This window comes from Rattus rattus, chromosome 1 (assembly GCF_011064425.1).
Source record: "Rattus rattus isolate New Zealand chromosome 1, Rrattus_CSIRO_v1, whole genome shotgun sequence".
NCBI lineage: Eukaryota > Metazoa > Chordata > Mammalia > Rodentia > Muridae > Rattus > Rattus rattus.
Window position 1 is genome coordinate 118,374,731 of NC_046154.1, and position 20,222 is coordinate 118,394,952.

At 38.6% G+C, this 20,222-nt stretch overlaps 1 pseudogene; it reads left to right on the forward strand.

The window, feature by feature from the left end:
• The first annotated feature begins 11,472 nt into the window (after nucleotides 1-11,472).
• Nucleotides 11,473-11,833, forward strand: LOC116889092 (annotated as a pseudogene).
• The last annotated feature ends 8,389 nt before the right edge of the window (nucleotides 11,834-20,222 follow it).

Consider the following 20,222-nt stretch of genomic DNA (forward strand, 5'->3'; position numbering starts at 1 on the left):
GGGAAGGGGGTGCACTTACTGACTCAGTCATCTGCTTGTTCAGCCTGCTTTATCATCAAAACCAGGACCACCAGTGCAGGGATGGTAAACCACAATAGTCTGGGACCTCCCACATAAATCACTAAGGAAATACCCTACTGGCTTGCCTATAACCTGGGCTTATGGAGGCAGAGAATGAGAAGGAACCAGAAGATTAAAACACATTATCAAAGTTAGTGGGAAGCCAAGCAGAGCAATTCAGTCAAAAGCTGAGGGAAGCCAATTTGAATAAGTCAGCTTGGAGAGGAGTTTTGAGCCAGAACAGCTGAGTTGAATCAGCTAGCCAGAGTTCAGGAAGAACTAGAAAGGGTGAGCTTGTTTAGTAGTAAGTTTCAGAGGCTGAAAAACTTCTAGACCTATAAAAGTTTGTATGGAAGCTAGAAACTTCCAAGAGTAGTAGTCCTAGATGAGCAGACAGAGACAATAAGCATTGGAGACAATAACAACAGGCAAACAAGAGATCCTTGAACATCTTTGGAAGGAATGGGACCATGAGATTCATGTAATACAAAAGAATACATGTTGGTCTTTGGAATGGCAATGGAAGCACCACAAACCTTATAATTTTCAGTAAATTATTTAGAAAATGTATAGAGCTGTCTTTTATAACAAAAAATTAAACATCCAATCTTAATGAACATTCAATGGTCTGTTTCCTTTTCAATCAATGGGCTATTTAAAGAGATTGTATTTTCCTATTGTCTTAGAGTTTCCACTTCTGTGAAGAAACACCCTGACCAAGACAAATATTATAAAGGACCACATTTAATTGGGGATGTGATTACAGATTTAGAGGTTAAGTCCACTATCATCATTGTGGGAAGCATGGCAACATCCAGGTGGAGCTGGGGGAGCTGAGATTTCTACATTTTGTTCAGAAGGCAAACATGAGACAACTGGATTCCAGGTACCTAAGAGAAGGGTCTCAAAGTCTGCCACAAAAGTGCCAAACTTCCTCTAACAAGGCCACACCTCCTATTAGTGCCACTCCTCAGGCCAACTATATTCAAATCACCACATCTGTCTTGCATAACATTATTTCTGTCTGAAAACATTGTTGTAATCAAGTTGTTTTAATTAGAGGATTGATATTCCATTTATTTAGCTTAGAAAATTATTCTCATTTTGTATTGATAATACTTTTAAGAGTTCAATCATTGCTACCTATGATGATACCAGCAAAGAAAATATCTTTTTTTTAACTGAATTCAAATTATGTATTTAGATACCCATAGTAAACGCCATGGAGAAACATAGGATATTGAAAGAAGTTGTAGTTTATTATTTTAAATTATATATTGTGCCTGGGATTGCAGAGATAGCTCTGTGGCTACAAAGCACTGGCTGTTCTTCCAGAGGACCCCAGTTCAATTCCCAATACCCACATGGCAGCTCACAGCTGTCTGAAATTCCAAGATCTGACATCCTCGAATAGACTCACATGCAGGCAAAACACCAATGCACACAAAAAATGCTTTTTTTTAAAAAAAAAAATGTATTACTTCTTTTAATTAGTGATACTCTAAGTATATGCCCTTTCAATTATCAAAGCTTTGTGCATATGTGGTGATTAATTACTTCTAAGTACGGTTTATAATCTAATGAAACACCATATTGAAAATAATGTAACTTGACTTTTTAATTAGGTTATAATTATTATTTCTTAACTCACATTGAAAATAAAAGATGAATGGCTTTCATTGAATTAAAATGTTAATTTTCTAGAATCAGCATTATTTGTACCAACACAGTTTACAAGAGCAGAGCTAATCTCTTAGATCAACCATCCTCTGTATTATAAAATTCATTGTTATAGCAATAAAACAATCAATGCTACTCTAATATTATATTGGAGAGGAAGGAAGAGCATAGGATTTAGATTTTAATTTCCTAGGGTTGATTTTTTTTAACAAACTGATGGAGACCATACAATTAATGAGGTAATAGTGGTGTGTTGTATTGAAAGTCCATAGAAAGCAAGCACATACATAAAGTTCCTTCCTGGACTGTGACAAAGATATAAGTACAGTGGCCACCAGGATTAGAGTTATTGTTTCCAAAAGACTTTTATTGCTCTGAGTCAAATCATTCTTTTTTCTTCTATGCATGCCTTGAGCAAATGGATAGCTATTTAATTAAAGTTGTATTATTTCATATATACAAGCACATAGATTTGTGTCTTGATGTTTTTATTTGTGTCCTAATCACAAAATTTTGTCTTAGTTGTTAAAAACTTTGAAGCTGCACTTTAATAACTTTGTAATGTTCCTCATTCTAATTAATTTTTAATATATCAAAGCTCAAATTTTTTTGAGACTCGCATCTCATTTTGCACAGTTACACCCCAAGAAATCTCTTTGCATTTAAATTTTTGTTAATCTTATTGTATGCTTGAGCTTTACTTTCAGCACTAAATGTTTTGCACTAAAAGACACTGAGGTTCTTAAATGAAATGCTGTTTAGAAGGGATACACACATTTATTATTTCCTTAGTGGAAAAGCATGACTGGCTTTGAACATTTAATTATTTAATCAAGTGAAGTTGAATAGTTTTTCAAATGCTGAGTTAAACTTGGAATTCCTTATGCTAACTGTCTTTTTTACTACTTTTCTATAGAAATTTTTCTTTTGTTTGACATAATTTTTTTTCTTGATACTTTGGGAATTTCACATCTTACTCCCTGATCACACTCACTTCCCAGACCTTCCATGTCTGTCTCCTCACACCCCAACAACAAAAAAGAAAAATAAAAAAGACAAGTCCAATTGTAAGTGTCCATGATTGGTGAAAGAACAATACCCCAGACTCAAAGTGTATGTAAGTGCAAAGAGTGTTTTATTCCACAGAAGTCCAGCATGTTGGGGTCTACCATCTACAAAGATGAGCTTGCAGGTCTGATTTAAAGCATATAAGGGGGAGAGGTAGGTGACCTCTATTTTAATCTGTTGACTCTATCTCTAGGGACATTCCAGAACCACTGCTGGGGGGCTTGAAACTTTTGCTGGGGAAGTCTGGAAACTGTTGCTAGGAAGTCTGGAAACTGCTGCTGACCTTGCCTCAGGCCAGGTGGAAGGGCAGCTTTTGAGGCCTGGACTTTCCTGGACTTGTCCAGTTCTTTGGAACAGACATTTAGGCCTAGACTCCTGAACTGCCAATTTGAAGTATGTCATGGAGTCAGCCTGTCTAAAAATATGTGTTATTTATATATTCACTGGAGCATGGTCAAACTCTCAGTGCTCTGCCCCTTTAATAAACCTGAATCCTAACCCTCTTGCATGCTAACCAGAAGCTATCAATTATAAAGAGCTAACTTTATCATCCTTATCACACTTTTAAGAGTTCCCTCTAATGACTTTCTGTTTAGCCTGTTACTTTAGGGCTTGGGGAGTTGTAACAGAAGCCTTTCATTCCGCTCTTTGTCTACTGTGCATTTGTAGTCACCAATATCACTGCCAAAGTAGCTTCCTTGTTCTTTACAGTTAGCAGGAGCACAGATCATGGGATTCTACAAGGTTCCCATCAATAGCACAGACCATGAACATAGTTTTGAGATAATATAATTAGGTTATTTCCCTCTGCCCTATTTTCCCTCCAAAGCCTCCCATATACCATTCCCCCTTATATTCAACCAAATCCATGCCCTCTTTTCTTTAACTAGTGTGGTGTGATGTGTGATGTAGTGCGTTTGTGTGTGTGTGTGTGTGTGTGTGTGTGTATGTGTGTGTGTATTCATTTCTAAATAAAAATAATAATACCTGCTAGTTCTGTATAATATTTACTTGTATGTGGTTACAATTTATGTAAATTCTGACATTCTCTCTATTGTTATGAACTCCAATTGTGTAAACTAGAGAATAAGCAAAAAAGCAAAATACCAAAAGGATATGGATTGATCATGAAGTCTTGGGGGGAAAAATCTACTGAAATATTACATCTAATTGGTTCTAGACTTGTATCTTAGTTACTTTTCTCCTGCTGTGATGAGACACCATGGTGTTTTGACACCTCAAACTCACTCCCACTGACACATCTCCTGCATGGCCTCATCTAATCCTTTCCAAAACAGTTCTACCAACTCAGAACCAAGCATTCAAACATAGGAGCCTATAGGGCCATTCTCATTTGAATTTCCACAATTTGTTAGTTATTTAAGTCATAAATGGTGTGATGGTTTGCATATGCTTGGCCCAGGGACTATTAGAAGGTGCGACCTCCTTGGAAGAAAAGTGTCACTGTGTGGGTGGGTTTGGAGACCCTCCTCCTAGCTGCCTGAGGGTGCTCAGTCTGTTTCTGGCTTCCTTTGGATGAAGATGTAAAACTCAACTCCTCCTGCATTATGCTTGCCTGGATGCTGCGATGCTGCCATGCTCCCTCCTTGATGATAATGGATTGAACCTCTGAACCTGGAGGCCAGCCCCAATTAAATGTTGTCCTTTATAAAACTCACGTTGTTCATGGTGTCTGTTCACAGCAATAAGACCCTAACTAAGACAAATGGCTCTAAAATTTAAGATCTACATTGTGGCTAAAGTTATATATAAGTAGACTATTCCATTAGCCCAGGAGTAACACAGAATAAGGAATTTGATACTGAGATTTCTGATACCTCCCTTCATCCACTCATTGAAATACTACAGAGACATGGAAAAAGACAGGGATCTACAAGGCTTTGCATGAAACATTTTGCATTTTAGAATCACATTTGCTCAGGATCAAAAAATGTTGAGAGTATTAATTAGGGTAGTTGTATGTTCAATACAGAAGTAGTAGGAGCATGAAATTTAATCAAAAACACACAACAATTATTGAAGTGTAAAGAAAGAAAGAAGGGACAAATGAGAGAGAGAGAGAGAGAGAGAGAGAGAGAGAGAGAGAGAGAGAGAGAGAGAGAGATTTACTCAGGAGAATAGTTAAGATATGAAAAACATGTCAGTTGTGTGTTAAAGGTAGCATGAGTTCAGAACACATGAACAAGGATGGCACAATCATAATGAGTGCACACAGTAGATCCAGTGAGGATGTTTAGTCAGAATACTGGCAGTACTGCAGTGGTGCCTGCACGTTAACATGCCCAATCAGTGTTGCCTATTGACAACATGGATCCTTCCTCCAGGAGCAGAAACAGAAAAGACAATGAGGAAATGAGAAGAAAGTCATTCCATCAGCTGAAAGGAGTAGTCATAGTTTTGAGGGCTTATCACAAACACTGTTCTATTGCTGTGAAGAGACACCATGACTATAGCTTCACAGATTTAGTCCATTATCAATCATCATGGTGGGAGCACAGCAGTACACACGGCACTAGAACAGTAGCTGAGAGCCACATCCTGATCTGCAGGCAGAGAAACAGGCAGAAACACACAGAGAAAGAGACAGAGACAGAGAAACAGACAGAGACACAGACAAAGATATAGAGAGACAGAAAATAGATATAGTGTACTGGCTGCTTTTGCGTTTCAACTTGATATAAGCTGGACTTATCACAGAAAAAGGAACTTCCCTTGAGGAAATTCCTCCAAGAGATGCAGCTGTAAGGCTTTTTCTCAATTAGTGATCAAGGTGGGAGGACCCAGCCCATTATGGGTGGTGCCATCCCTGGGCTGGTGGTCCTGGGTTCTATAAGAGAGCAAGCTGAGAAAGCCAGGGGAAGAAAGCCAGTGAGTAACATCTCTTTGTGGCCTCTACATCAGCTCTTGCCTCCAAGCTCCTACCCTGTGTGAATTCCCTGACTTCCTTTGGTGATGAACCGCAATGTGGATGCGTAAGCTAAATAAACCCTTTCCTCCCCAACTTGCTTCTTGGTCATGATACAGGAGTACAAACCCTGCCTAAGACACATAGACAGAGGCAGACACACACACACATACACACACATGGGGGGAGGGAGAGGGGAGGGGAGGGGAGGGAGAGGGAGAGGTTTCTAGGACAGTTTTATTCCCTAGAGATCAAGCATTCAAATAGATGAGTTTATATGAGACATTCTTATTCAAAGTCACATCTTAATGCAAAAAGGGCATTCAATCCACCTTCAAAACTGTAACTTCCTGCAAAAGCAAAAAGCAAATTACATACTTCCAACATTCATGACAGAGAATATGTACATTACCATTTCAAATGGAATAAAAGGGAGCATAATGAGGAAATACTGGACCAAAACAAGACCAAAAACTTGCAGGGAAAATTCAAATTCTGTACCTCCATGTCTAATGTCAACAGTCTTCAGATTTCCAACTTCCTTTCAGCTTTGTTGACTGATCCCACCCAGCTAAACTTACTGTGCTTACAAATGCAAGCAGATTTCTAAATTTATTTTCTATGTAAAAAAAAAAAAAAAAAAAAAAGTACTTTGCTGTCTTCTACCAAGAATCAAGGGTCTAAGGTCATAAAAACGCTGACTCATGGGATAATCAAAAGGGAACCTGAGGTAATGATTGAATTGATATGTAAATTAAAGACTGGGCTTTGGTCTGCAAAAGCTGAGCTATCTACTCAGCTGTCTGGAGAGTCAGCTTGTGCAGAACACAGAATTATCAGCTTGTATCCAAAATTGGCTTCAAGTCATTTCTTCCACCCCTCCCAAACACCCCTTCTTCAGGACCCCCTCTCTAAGCCAAGCCTGGTCCTGTGGTGTGTGTGTGTGTGTGTGTGTGTGTGTGTGTGTGTGTGTGTGTGTGTGTGTGTGTGTGTGTGTTAAATTTATTGAAATGATTTAAAGGCTCAAGTCTAGCTAATCCCCAGAAATTGCTGCCTGTGAAGGAAAAGTTCAAGAATCCAAGTTGTTTACTCCACAAGGCTGGATGTTTCAGCTGGTCTTCAGTATATACTAAAATCCCAAGGAAGTAGGCTGTAATGCCAGTGAAGGAATGGACTTGCTATCAAGGACAAGAACAAGCAGGCAAAGAGAGAGAGCTTCTGTCTTCCATGTTCTTTACATAGGCTGCCAGTAGAAGGTGCGATCCAGATTATCTTCCCACCTCAAATGATCTGGAGTTAAAGTTTTATCTTCCCACCTCAAAGATCTGGATTAGAAGTGGATCTTTTCATTTAAAATTGTTTAACTAAGAAAAAAACCCTGAGAGGTGTACGCAGTTATTTGGATTTTAGTTAATTCCAGATATAGTCAAGTTGGCAACCAAGAATAGCCATCTTACCTCATATACTTGATTATATCAGCAATATTTCCATTCCAAGTAAAATTTCATTCTGAATTGTCTAAGACTGATACTTTAGAATCAGGACGGGTGATAATTGCATCTCTAAATATGTCCTCAATTAATACCATTTTTCATCTCAAAATCCAACTCCAAAGAAGATTCATAGCTAACATGTCATATCACCTATTAATATAATCTTCATTTTTACAATTACTAAGAATTCAAAGATAGTTTGTTTCCAGTGGTCACATGAGCAGTGACTAATACAGAGTCTCATATGAATTTATTTAGCTCCGATCTTTTGGCTTTCTCTTTTTTAAGAGAGAGAATTAATGTATGTCCCCCTTAAAGGTATATTTAAGTCTCAACCCTTTGTCCATGAATGTGACATATTAAAAAGAAAATGGGTGTTAAGTCATTGAAATTTTTGCAAGTCCTAAATCCAGTGTTTGTTATAGTTATATTAGTAGAAAAGAGGACACATGCTCATCATTGGCCTCCCACAGAATAATTTTTACAGACGAGATTCCCTAGATGTCAAGTGATGAGTCACCTGAGACTTTTCTCTTTGTCCTTGACCCCTATTCTCCTCTCCTTGAGCTCTTGTATGACTGTAAACGGAACAATTGTTTTTCTTTTCTCATTCTGTGTAGTACAGACAATAATGTGTCTCTCTGAGGGCTGTTGTCGTGGCAAGGCTATTCCCCTTCCTATTACTTTGCTGCTTGCTAGTTTGTTCTTAGAACCAGTAAACCTTTAAAAAGAGCCTCAGTGTGTCGATGCATCATTCCAATCTCTATGTCCTTACGTGACCTTCTTTATTGTGTTCCTATGTATCTATGCATTTTTATTGTGACTATCGATATTATTGTTGTTGTTGTTGTTGTTGTTATTATTATTATTATTATTATTATTATTAAACACTGGTTAGCACACTTCTTTAATTCCAGCATCTAGGAGGCATAGGCAGGTGGATCTTTGTGAGTTCAACATAGTGGCTTTCAAGCTGGCCAGGGCTACATAGTGAGAACAGATCTCAAAAAAGCTGCCCCCACCAGACGGGCCTCTGAGTAAGCCTGTAGTCCATTTTCTTGGTTAATGATTGATATGGTAGGGCTGGGCTTACCATGGTCATGCATGTGTTTATAATACATACATGAATACATACATACATATATAATGTATATAATATAATATATGTGTGTGTATATAATGTATATTTTACACTCACACACATATATACATATATATGTGTATATATATACATATATATATATATATATATATATATATAGTGCTTTCATTCTTCAATCTCAGTTCCTAAAGGATCTAAAATCTAATAACATACAAATTGAGAGGCGAAGTATTCAATACATGAGCCTCTGGGAGACATCATATATCTAAACCATAACATAGGACAAAAAGGACTTTCAAAAAGTAATGAAGCGGAGACTTATATATTTGTTTACTTACATTTCAAATATTATTCCCTTTCCCAGTTTCCTATCCATAAGCCCCCCATCCCCTCCCCATCCCCCATACGGTTATTTCCCCCATCCATCCCCCTTACTGCCCCCCCATATTCCCCTGCCCTGGGGGTCCAACCTTGGCAGGACCAAGGGCTTCCCCTTCCACTGGTGCCCCAACAAGGCCATTCTCTGCTACATATGCAGTTGAAGCTGAGACTTTTGAAAGCTTTAGAAGACTTATCATTTGCTTCTTTTGTGTCTATTTCTCTTATCCTCACTAGGAAAATCATTGCTAAGAATCTTATTTATTATTTAGGATTCACCTCATTTGGAGAATATATCTGAAGTAGCATTTGATGCTACTTTGCTGATCACTGATCCTTTAATAATATATTGTCATTATCTGTAAGAAACAAAATTTTGACTGAACAATTGTGATGATAGCATTCAGGCCTTCTCAATTACTAACTTCTTGCCTAAGAAATTTTACTTAAAACTCTAAATGCTCTAAGCTATTCTTAGCTGGTTTAGCAATGGGATTGTTTATGATATTGTCATGGTTTCCCACTCATAACAACTAAACTCACTTCCTTATGCCTATACAATTCATGTGGTAACACTTCTGTCTTAGTTAGGGTTTTACTGCTATGAAAAGACACCATGCCCAAGGCAAGTCTTATAAAAGATAACATTTCATTGGGGCTGGCTTACAGGTTCAGAGGTTCAGTCCATTATCATCAAGGCAGGAACATGGCAACATCTACGCAGGCATGGTGCAGCAGGAGCTGAGAGTTCTACATCTTCATCTGAAGGCTGCTGGTAGAATACTGACTTCAGGCAGCTAGGGTGAGGGTCTTATGCCCACACACACAGTGACACACCTACTCCAACAAGACTGTACCTCCTAATAGTGCCACTCCCTGCGCCAAGAAATACACAAACCATCACAACGTATATAAAATATTTTCATTTATTAAAAAATTAGAATGTGTACAATTTTTAGATTAAGTTTGGATATTGTAAAAACTTTTATTCACCAGATGTAATTGTCATCTTCGAGGCTTATTGCTAAATAAACTCACCTTTTATTCATTATCTCTTTCTGAACTTTGACTGGCTAGTTCAACTAAGTTGTTCAGGCCCAAACTCCTCTTTAAGCTAACTGATTCAAACTGGCTTCTGAAGGAATTGCTCTGCTTGGCCTCAAACTGACTCTGACAATCCGTTCTAATCATCTGGCTTTCTCATTCTCTGGCTTGTTCTCTCTCCACCTGTGTATAACTTGTTCTCTCTGCAACCTATCTCTGTAAAACTGCCCTGGTCAAAAGTGTCCCACTCCCTCTTTCTGAACTGCTAGCTTAAGTTGCTTTTCTTTCCTGTGTTGTTCTTATGTTGTTCTTATGTGAGTTGAGCATATCCCATCTCTGACTCATTTTGTCAAACCTTTCTCTGATTCATCACTTTGTCTACCCCTCAATTAGAAGTCACTTTCAAATATGGATGCTTTTTTCTACAAACTAACTTTACCTTCATTGTTTTGGATTAAAGATATGTATGAAGGGCATGCCTATTTTCCATCCAGAAGCATTAAAGGTGTGTCATTCCATGGAATCACACAGACCTAGAAGTCTCTAGATACGATCCCTTGTCACAGCAGCCATATTTCTGAATTAAAATTCCTCTAGAGGATATGACAATCCAATTGAGGTTCTAATGGTTTCAGATCTTTCCAGTGTGTCCTGTTATGGGTTCAGGATATTTCTTATCAGCTGCAATAATAAGTCTCAAGAGGTAAGTGTTTTATGTTTCACAAATTTGTTATTGTTTCCTGAGGATAGAGAAACGTGAAAAGAGATGGTATGAATTATACAAAAATACAATTTTTAAAAAATATCAAACATTATCAAATTAGGTCTACTTATCCATTTCCTCCTTAGACTTCGTATAAAGCTATTACCATAAATTACCAAGGCAGGGAAAGTTTCAGAATCATAACAACACAATTAATACCTAATAGCTTTTCACATAAATGAGTTTGACACTTACAAGGCACGATGCTTTTGTTTATTGCACATTAACAATCACTTAAATGCTATCCTTTCCCCCAGCTTCCAACACAGCAAATGAATCATCTCTTCACATTCATTACTCTCACTATAGTTTAGTTTTGGTTTTGTTTTTTTTTAAGAGCTAACAAAGGGAAATTCTATACAAGATAAATAAGTTTTCAGGTAATTTTACACTTTATAAGAAGAAAAAGGCAAATTAATGGTAATGGTTATCTTTCTATGCTTTTCTAGTTGTAGTCAAAGCACCAGACGTTTCCTAAGTGTTTTAGTGTAGGCCAAGTCCTGCCCTAGTGCTGGGAGTACAGAGAGTGACAAAGACACACACCCTATCACAGGTAAGACATGGTTAGGCCTAAGACCAACACGTTCTTCTGACAATATAATGGGTTTTTAAATTGATGCCTATGCTCTTCAGATCATATTTTAAGTTTTTCTTGAAAAAAGAATCCCCTATCATCTCTCTAAAATGGTTATCTGTGCATATCATTGTGAACCACATCCCCATGATCAGGGTGCTGTGGCAATCTCCAGTGAAAAAAATTAGTAGAGATTTCAGAGTTTCTCACGTCACACTTTCTCTTCTGAACACTGATAAACATTTTTAATATCAAAATCCATGTATGAGCCTTTCTGAAACCTGGTGGTGCATGCTGGGGAGCTTTGTCCAGTCGGTTCTATCCTGACTCGCCGCTGTTTGCTCTTGCTGAGGAACAAGTCGGTCAGGAAGCTACACCTCAGCCATGGCATTTAAAGATACCGGAAAGACACCCTTGGAGCCCGGAAGTGGAGATTCACTGAATTCGAATCATGCTCATCAGCTGCAACGTTAAGTCGCGGGGGAAGTTTTGTTTGGACTTGATCAGAGGCACAAAGGAGAAGAATCTGAAAGTGAAAGGACCGGTTCGCATGCCTAACAAAACACTAAGAATCACTACCAGAAAAACACCTTGTGGTGAAGGTTCCAAGACATAGTATCGTTTCCAGATGAGAATCCACAAGCGACTCATTGATTTACATAGTCCTTCTGAGATTGTTAAGCAGATTACTTCCATCAGTATTAAGCCAGGAGTGGAGGTTGAAGTCACCATTGCAGATGCCTAAATCAACTGTCTAAATAAATTGACTTAATTGTTAAAAAGAAATCCATGTATGAGCTCAGGAAATAATTCAATGGATACAGCCGTGTTGGACAAACTTAAAGATCTGAGCTCAAAGGCCCAGAACCAAGATTTCAGGTAAAAGTTGATTAGGCATGGCAACTCCTCATAATTCCAAAACCTGGAAGCACAGTCAAGGCACCCTGGGTCAATGTGGCCAGATAGATTAACCAAATCAGCATGCTCGGTGCTCAGCAAATCATTCTACCTCAATAAAATGGAGAGTGAATGAGGAAGTTGTACAAGTCAACTTCCATCCTCACATATACCGACATGGTGTACCCACACATATCACAGTGGGGAAACATAGGCAAAGAACATGACCAAGAAAAGCTGCCAACCTTGTGGCAGGCAAGAAATAGAGAAAGAGGTTTTGTTTTTCTTGCTTCTGTTTTAAAAGACTAAAAATAAGGTATGCCCTTCCAATATCCTTGGTACCCTATTCCTGTCTTCGTTTTACCAGACTTCATCTGGTAGTTCATTCAGCCAAAAATGTATCTGTGGGTTAATGCACTGTGGAAGTTAGCAGTCTCATCACCCAGTTATCTCTTCATAAAGTGACCAATGGATCTATGATACTTTGGGAAATGCACCATATTGAAATTAGCAGAGTTATCACAGTTCTTATTTTGTTGTTTCTATGACTCACAAGCATATGAAATAACTTTTATTATCTAAAATAGTGCTAAGCTTTACATAAAAGAAAGGCAAATGTCTATTAGGAAGTTTAAGTGAAGGTCTGTGACGTGACTAATGAGATAAATCTTATTCTACATGTATCCAAATGTATTTCAATAAAGACTCAGAGGACTGGAATCTAAATCACTAAAAATTACAATCCCTCATTAAATATTTCAATCATAAGTTTACATTGATGGAGTAAGCAGATTTTATTTTATGTATGATATTCATAAAAAGTATGTTTCTGGGACTTTGCTGTAAGGCTATTAAAATAAAGTGGCTTAAATTAAAACATTGGCTGAATAGCATGGTGATCGTATTAGTCAATATATAGTTTAAAAGCTCCATGAGCTCTAGTGACTATACACAGATATTTAAGCTTTTAGAACCTTTGCTTATCAGTCATTAAAATGATATGACCACTACACAGATGTAGAATAATGATGGACATGCACAAGATATGGGTTATAAATCTAAAGTGGTGACATGCCACCCTTTGTTATTGGCTTTACAAAGATATAAAACATAAATGGAGCTGAATCATAGGATGAAAAATCAATAGAGCCCTGAACTGGTTCTGAATCATGTTCTCTCAACATGACAGCATTTTGGCATGTCATTCTGATGACACACACAGTGGATGCATAGAATATCAATGATCTCCCTTTATCAGAGTTCCCAAAACTAAAAATTGAAGAGATATATATATATATATATATATATATATATTTCTCAGTTTCCTTATCAACAGAATAACCAGGACTGTCATCCTCACTTCTTTTACCACAGCTCATCCAAGGCTTGACACTTTCTGTGGAGACGTGCCCAGACACAAAGGAAAGAGATGCTACCAACCAGGGATACCACCAGCACACAGGATTCCCTCAAAAAAAAAAAATCTCTAAAACTTCACAGGTTGAGTCAAATGGGAAAGAAAGAAACATACGCTAGGATAAAGAGGACAGTTTATGAGGGCAGGCATTGTAAGTTTCCAAATAGTTAATGAGTGTAGGCATCACTGTGAGTGACTTCTGGGTCTGCTGCACAGAATAGCACTACAATGAATGCCATTGAATATAGAAAACAGAATGTGATGAAATATCCTATTATATTAATATTTTAAAAAATAAAAATTGAAGTTGAATTGTAAGGGCATTTAGCTGATGGCCTTGAATTTATATAGATGAACACCATTGAATGATAGTAGACTAAAGTAAGATGGACAGGTAAAAGAAGCCTTTGTGCAAGAATACATTGAAAGAGTTTGCTAGGAAAAATGGCAGGCAACTGGCTTGCTCTCCTTTCCCAAGAAAGCATTTCCTTGATTTTGAGGAAATGAAGTTTATATTAACTACGGGATAGCTTAGGTTTAAAACTGTTGTCCAACACATGGTGAATTGTTAATGGTTTCCTTCTACATTATCAGGGAGAACTCTACGAATAATTCAGAAACACATTTTATCTATCAAAAAATACTCTTCCCAGCTTGAAAGGGCTCGAGACCCCTTATGAACAACAATGCCAAGCAACCAGAGCTTCCAGGGACTAAGCCACTACCCAATGACTATACATGGACTGACCCTGGACTCCGACCTCATAGGTAGCAATGAATATCCTAGTAAGAGCACCAGTGGAAGGGGAAGCCCTTGGTCCTGCTAAGACTGAACCCCTAGTGAACGTGATTGTTGGGGGAGGGCGGCAATGGGGGAGGGGGGAGGGGAACACCCCATAAAAAGAAGGGAGGGGAGGATTAGGGGGATGTTTGCCGGAAACTGGGAAAAGGGAACAACATTCAAAAATGTAAATAAGAAATACTCAAATTAATAAAAAAAATAAAATAAAATAAAATACTCTTCCCTACTTTGTATATTAATGATAATTCTACCACTCTATAGGCTTTATATCATTATATTATATTTATTATATTATATGCAAACAGCTATTTCATTATATTTTCAGAGTATTGTTTTTGTTCTTCTCTCTTTGATTCATTCATCATTTCTCTTTATAACACATTCTCTCTTGAAGCAGACAAGGGTAAAAATATCTCAGCTACCTGTGATCTCACCTCACTTGAGCTATGGGTTCACTAGAGAACCCTGTATAAGTCAGGGTTCTCTAAAGTAACAGAAGCAAGACTCGTGTAATTGGCTTAATGATCTGACATTTATATATATATATGATTATATATATATATATATATATATATAGAGAGAGAGAGAGAGAGAGAGAGAGAGAGATATATTAAAACAAGTTACAGATTTCAGGCCAGCTAGTCCAACAATGGCTGTCTATGAACAGAAAGACAAAGAATCCAGTAGTTGCTCAGTCAGTGAGGCTGGGTGTCTCAGCTGGTCTTCAGTATATTTCGGAATCCTGAAGAAGATGGCTCTAAGGCCAGTGATGGAATGGATCTGCTAGCAAGGGAAGGCAAGCAAAGAGCCAACGCTTCTTTCTTCCATGTTCTTGTATGGGTTTTCAACAGAAGGTGTGGCCCAGAATAAAGGTGTGTAATTCTTCCCCAAGTTCTGAATTGAAGGCATGTGTCTTTCTACTTTCAAGGTCAGGACTAGAAGCAGATCTACTCACTTCAAACTAACCAAAAAGAAAAGAAAAAAAGAAAATGAATAAAACCTCTCTCATAGGTGTGCCCTCCATGTGCATCTCCACAGAGCTGCATGCACAGCCCTCTCTGGAATGATTGGTCACCCCAACCTGTAAACCTATAATTCCTCAGTAACTCCCCTTTTTAAAATTTTGAGATTATAATCTAACTACAGTTTTTTAATTTTTGAGATTAATATAACTCCCATTCCTTCCTCCAACTCCCACATCTCCTCCCCAAACCCCTTCAAACTCATGGTCTCCTTTTTTATTAATATATAAATATAGCCTACTTAACCTGTATTATCTTATTTGTACATATTTTTTCAGGACTCCCCATTTGGCATTAGACTATTGGCGTGGTTTCGTCTGTGGAAGGCTTCCTCCCCTGTTGCTCACAGTTCTTAACATAAGGTTGGGGCCTCATAGTCTCTTCTGCATCCACCTTGGCACGTCCATTGCTGTCATCCTTGTTCAGCTCATGTTTTAGCAGTCATGCTGATGAGGCTTTATTGGTGTAGCATCTGATGGAAAGCACAATCTCACTTGAAAACACAATCTCACAGGAAACTCCCTGATCCCTGCCTGGCTCTTAGCATTTTTCTGCATCCTCTTCCAGAATGTTCTCTGAGCCTTAGTTAGGGGAGTGTTCTGTAGACATATCTATTGGGACTGGGCTCTACAAGTCTGCATTTTGGTTGGTTGTGTTTCTCTGAAGTGGTCTGAATAACTCCTTCTTTTGTGTTCAAACAAATCCTGGAATATATGTGAGAACTAGGAGCAGTGGGGTCAATCCAGTCTGGAGTGATGTATAGTATATGCAAAATTTATTCCTCTGCCTCTCAAGTATTACTATTGCTATTACTTTAAACCAACAGATTGTTATGAAATGCAAAACCCTCTGAAAAGCTGTCTTGGGTTGACCATGTGGCACAAAACTGTAATTTTAGTTCCAGGGAAAGGGAACACAGGAGGAGCAAAAGTTCAAAGTTATCCTTAGTGAATGCATAGTGAATTTGAGGCCAGGATTCATGAGACCTTGTCTTGAAAATTCAAAGGAAAACAAACAAAAGAACCCCCCTAAAATTCTGGCCCAGAGTTGGTTCCATTAGTTTGTGCATGTACCCCCAGCACTGACCTTGCAAGACTCATGTAATTGATTTAATGATCTGACATCAACTACTTGAGACCTTTAATAGTTTATAAAAGTGTCCCTATGTGTCCCTCCTGTATCTTCTACAACAGACCATGCATGTTATGGAGAAAATATTAAAACTATAATGGAAATAAGTTCTTCTTATGCCCTTCTGAAAGCCATATGAAAACTCACAGTCCCTGAAATGCAAATGACTTGGCGCAGACCTGGTGCTGACTCCTCCATGCTTCTGCTTCTCACTCTTCTGCTTCCTTGCGTCGGCGGGTTCCCCTGCAAACCTAGTTGGGCTTTAGTTTCCGCAGCTGAGAATAAGTGATGACTCTCTACGGTGACTAGAAACCAACATGAGGAGTTTTGAGAAGACCCTGACTCCTTTAAGATAGAACCTGGCAGCACCATTTTAAAGCTGTCTCTATGGTTAAGATGTCTGTTTCTAATTGAGAACATAATATACGGTGTTGTTCAATGAACAGTGTAAATGGACGCCATTTAATCCTTTAAAGACCTGAACAGCAACAACAAAAATAAAGGACAAATTAGCTTTCACTCTCTGAGCTGTGACATCTATTTTCTTTGCTCACAGACAGCAGACTCTACATCATATCATCAGACATGGGCTTCTCAGGCCACCGGCTTGGCGAAGAACTACATCACCTGCTTTCCTGAGACCGCCACCTTGCAGACAGATCAGGGACTCAGTTTATATAAACCTGTGATCTAATCCTTCCTATAAACCTACATATCACATTTCCTGTTTTGCTGAAGGCCATAAGACTGTGTATCAGTTACTGTAGTGCCCACCTGAGAGACGGAAGAAAAGAGCTTTGATCCTGTGGCTGTTATTATCAGTTGGCTAAATGTGGCTTTATAACTCCTGAGTCCTTTCATAGTGTACATGAAAGAGTCAGGAGAGAGAGGTGTGGTGTCGGATACTGGGTTGTGTCAGGACCATGTCTGCTTGAAGCTCACTTCAGCAGCAGGGTCCCAGAGGCAAAGACCCACCACAATGATCTCCCTCACTGGGACTCAGCACTCACAGATCTATAGATCCCAGAACACCAGCTGACATCTTTGTGGGTGCATGTGCCAAAGACAGAGTGAATTGGAATGAGGTCGATATTATTAGAGTTAGATACTCCGTTTCAAAGCAATATCACAGTTGGGAGGCTGGGTTAAATATCTGAAGAACCATGGGAGAGCTGAGCGCATACAGCACGAATGCTGTCAAGGGCAGCCATTGTTCTGAATGTCCTCCCACAGACAAAACCATAAGCAGACAGCCAAGCCTACTCTGCCAGCTCTCTTCAACTGCTGTAACGTTGATCCATAAAGTTAGCAGGGATAGCATTTTATTCTAAATTAGGCATCTTTTAAATTATTGCTACATAAGACAGGAAATATCACATTCTCCCTGCAAGCTAGTAATCATCAAAAGTTTTAAGTAAACTTGGCTGACTAAAATTATATAGAGAGGTTCTTTCTCTGTTTAAGACAAATCTAAACACATGGAAATCTTGGCCCCTGGCAGCTGGCAGTAATTCCCAGAGACATATTGTAAATAAATGATTCTCTGCTATACTTGTTTAGTGATGACAGCAGGTCCATAGAGCAATCTTAGCGCTGAGAAAGAGAGCGGGTGAGACTTTCACATAGAAGCAATGCAATCAACACAGAAAACAGTGAAACAAAACAGTCGTTACATAGTTAAATTATACTCTCTCCTCTCACCTAGGAAATTTCCACCAGCTCTTTCTATCAGTAACCTGCAAGGGTCTTTTCTGCACTACGTGCTTTTCTCCCTCTTTCTCAGGCCACATATCCTGAGTACTGATGCTGTTCAGAGCCCTGACCCAGAGAGTGACAGCAAGATGATCACGTATCTAGCAAATCACCAGAAACCCCACCTCTCAGGGAGGTTGTGCTTAAAATAGCAAGCGGACATATTTTTCAATGGTGAAGAAAGAGTATTTCCAAGAGCAGTCAGTGCTCTTAACCACTGAGCCATCTCTCCAGCCCTAGTTTTTCCAAAGGTTTTCAAAACCCATATTTATCCTGTGATTGAATCCTTGGAAAGAATGTTTATATCGAGACGCTTGAAGTGTAATTGACTTGCTTGTCGCTCTGTGTGCAATTAGAAGACACCACTTTCCATCTGTTTTAAAATGTGAACACCCACAATGGCTATAAGTAGCCATTTTCCCATAAGTTTCTCTGTAGTGCGACAATATATTTTTGCTTATAGGGGAGTTTCATACTGGCTCAACAGCATGTAGCTACCACACAAGATTCCTTTTACTCCATAGTACAAGTGGAACAGTCACCACAAAAGTCACTGTCTGTGTACAGCTGTTTGATGTAAATTTATTCTTAGATTCAGATACTGTAGCTTGATGTGGCATGTTCTCCAAAGTCTGGACCCTCAGGCAACAATGTTCAGAGGTTAGAAGTGACTCCATCTTGAGGGCTCTGACCTTAACCGTGGATTCGTTTATTCCTGTGTTCACAATCTGATTTGTCAAAGGAAGTAACAGAAACTTAGGAAAGGAGGTCTAGCTGAAGAGTGTGCTTAAGAACTTGCTACATCTTGCCCCCTGCCTCTTTCTCCCATCCTCATCTGCTTCAGCCAGAAGACGAACAATTTTTCTCTACCATGAACTGCCTGCCCACCATGGCATTCAGATTTGACTCAGGCATTCTGTGGTGAAGCTAGGCAACCACAGATGGAAACTCTATAGTCATGAGTTGAAGTAAAATGTTGCTCTCAGGTGATTCTATTACCTAGGTATGGAAGTCACACCTATAATTCTGACATTTGGGAGGCTGAGGCCAAAGGATAAGGAATTCTGGGACAGACTCAGTTCATGATGAGTTTGGGATCAATGTGAAATACATGAAACTTTATTTCAAAAATAGCAAAAACAGACTCTCTCTATCTCTCTCTCTCTACACACACACACACACACACACATATATGATGGTTATCAACATTCAAGATATATATTCTTATATTGTATCAGTATTTATATACTGACTTATATAAGGACATTATATTCTCAGACTCAACATAAGCAGAAGCTTAGTTTACAATGTAAAAGGTAAAGATCATCCAAAATGAACCCTTGGAGAAAACTCTAGAAGGTAATGTTTCGTACTTTGCTTAATTCTGGATAACTCATTTATTCGCTACATCCCCACTGATCATTAATTAAGATGAAGCAATATGGTATGGCACTCCTTGCCCCAGAATCTGGGTTATTGTTAATCCAGCAAACCATAGCAGTGTTTGGAAAGTCTGTCACCTGAGCTATAATATACAGGCATGGTACAAAAATATTTAAGCATTTAACTGCTTAAATGCTGTCACTGTAGCTTTTAAGTAAGTCTTCTGGAGAAGAAGTGACCTGCAAACTTGCCCACATTTTTACACATTGGCAAATTGAGCAGCAACCTTATTTTACTCCTTCTTTAGGTCCAATAAGGCTACAGTTGCTATGGTACTTTCTTTGTCCTGTGGGTCAGCTCAAACCATTCATCTCAGAGAAAAAAGCAGAATGGTATATGAAAGGCTTGAAAAGTAGGACTTAGAGGATGAATAAGGAGAATAAAGGAATATAAGACCATACTTAGGGGGAATAACTTCTAGTGTTCAATATGGTGTCTGACACTAATTAAGTGTATATTATATAGCCTATATTGTTTACACACACACACACACACACACACACACACACACACACACACACACACACACACACACATATATATATATAAACTAGCCACTTACAGAGAAACTGAAGACATGATGCAGAGTGATAAGGTCAAAACATTTGCAGATGAAGCAACCTTGACCCAGTGACTGCAGACTCACTTTTGTTCTATCCCATCCAGTTCC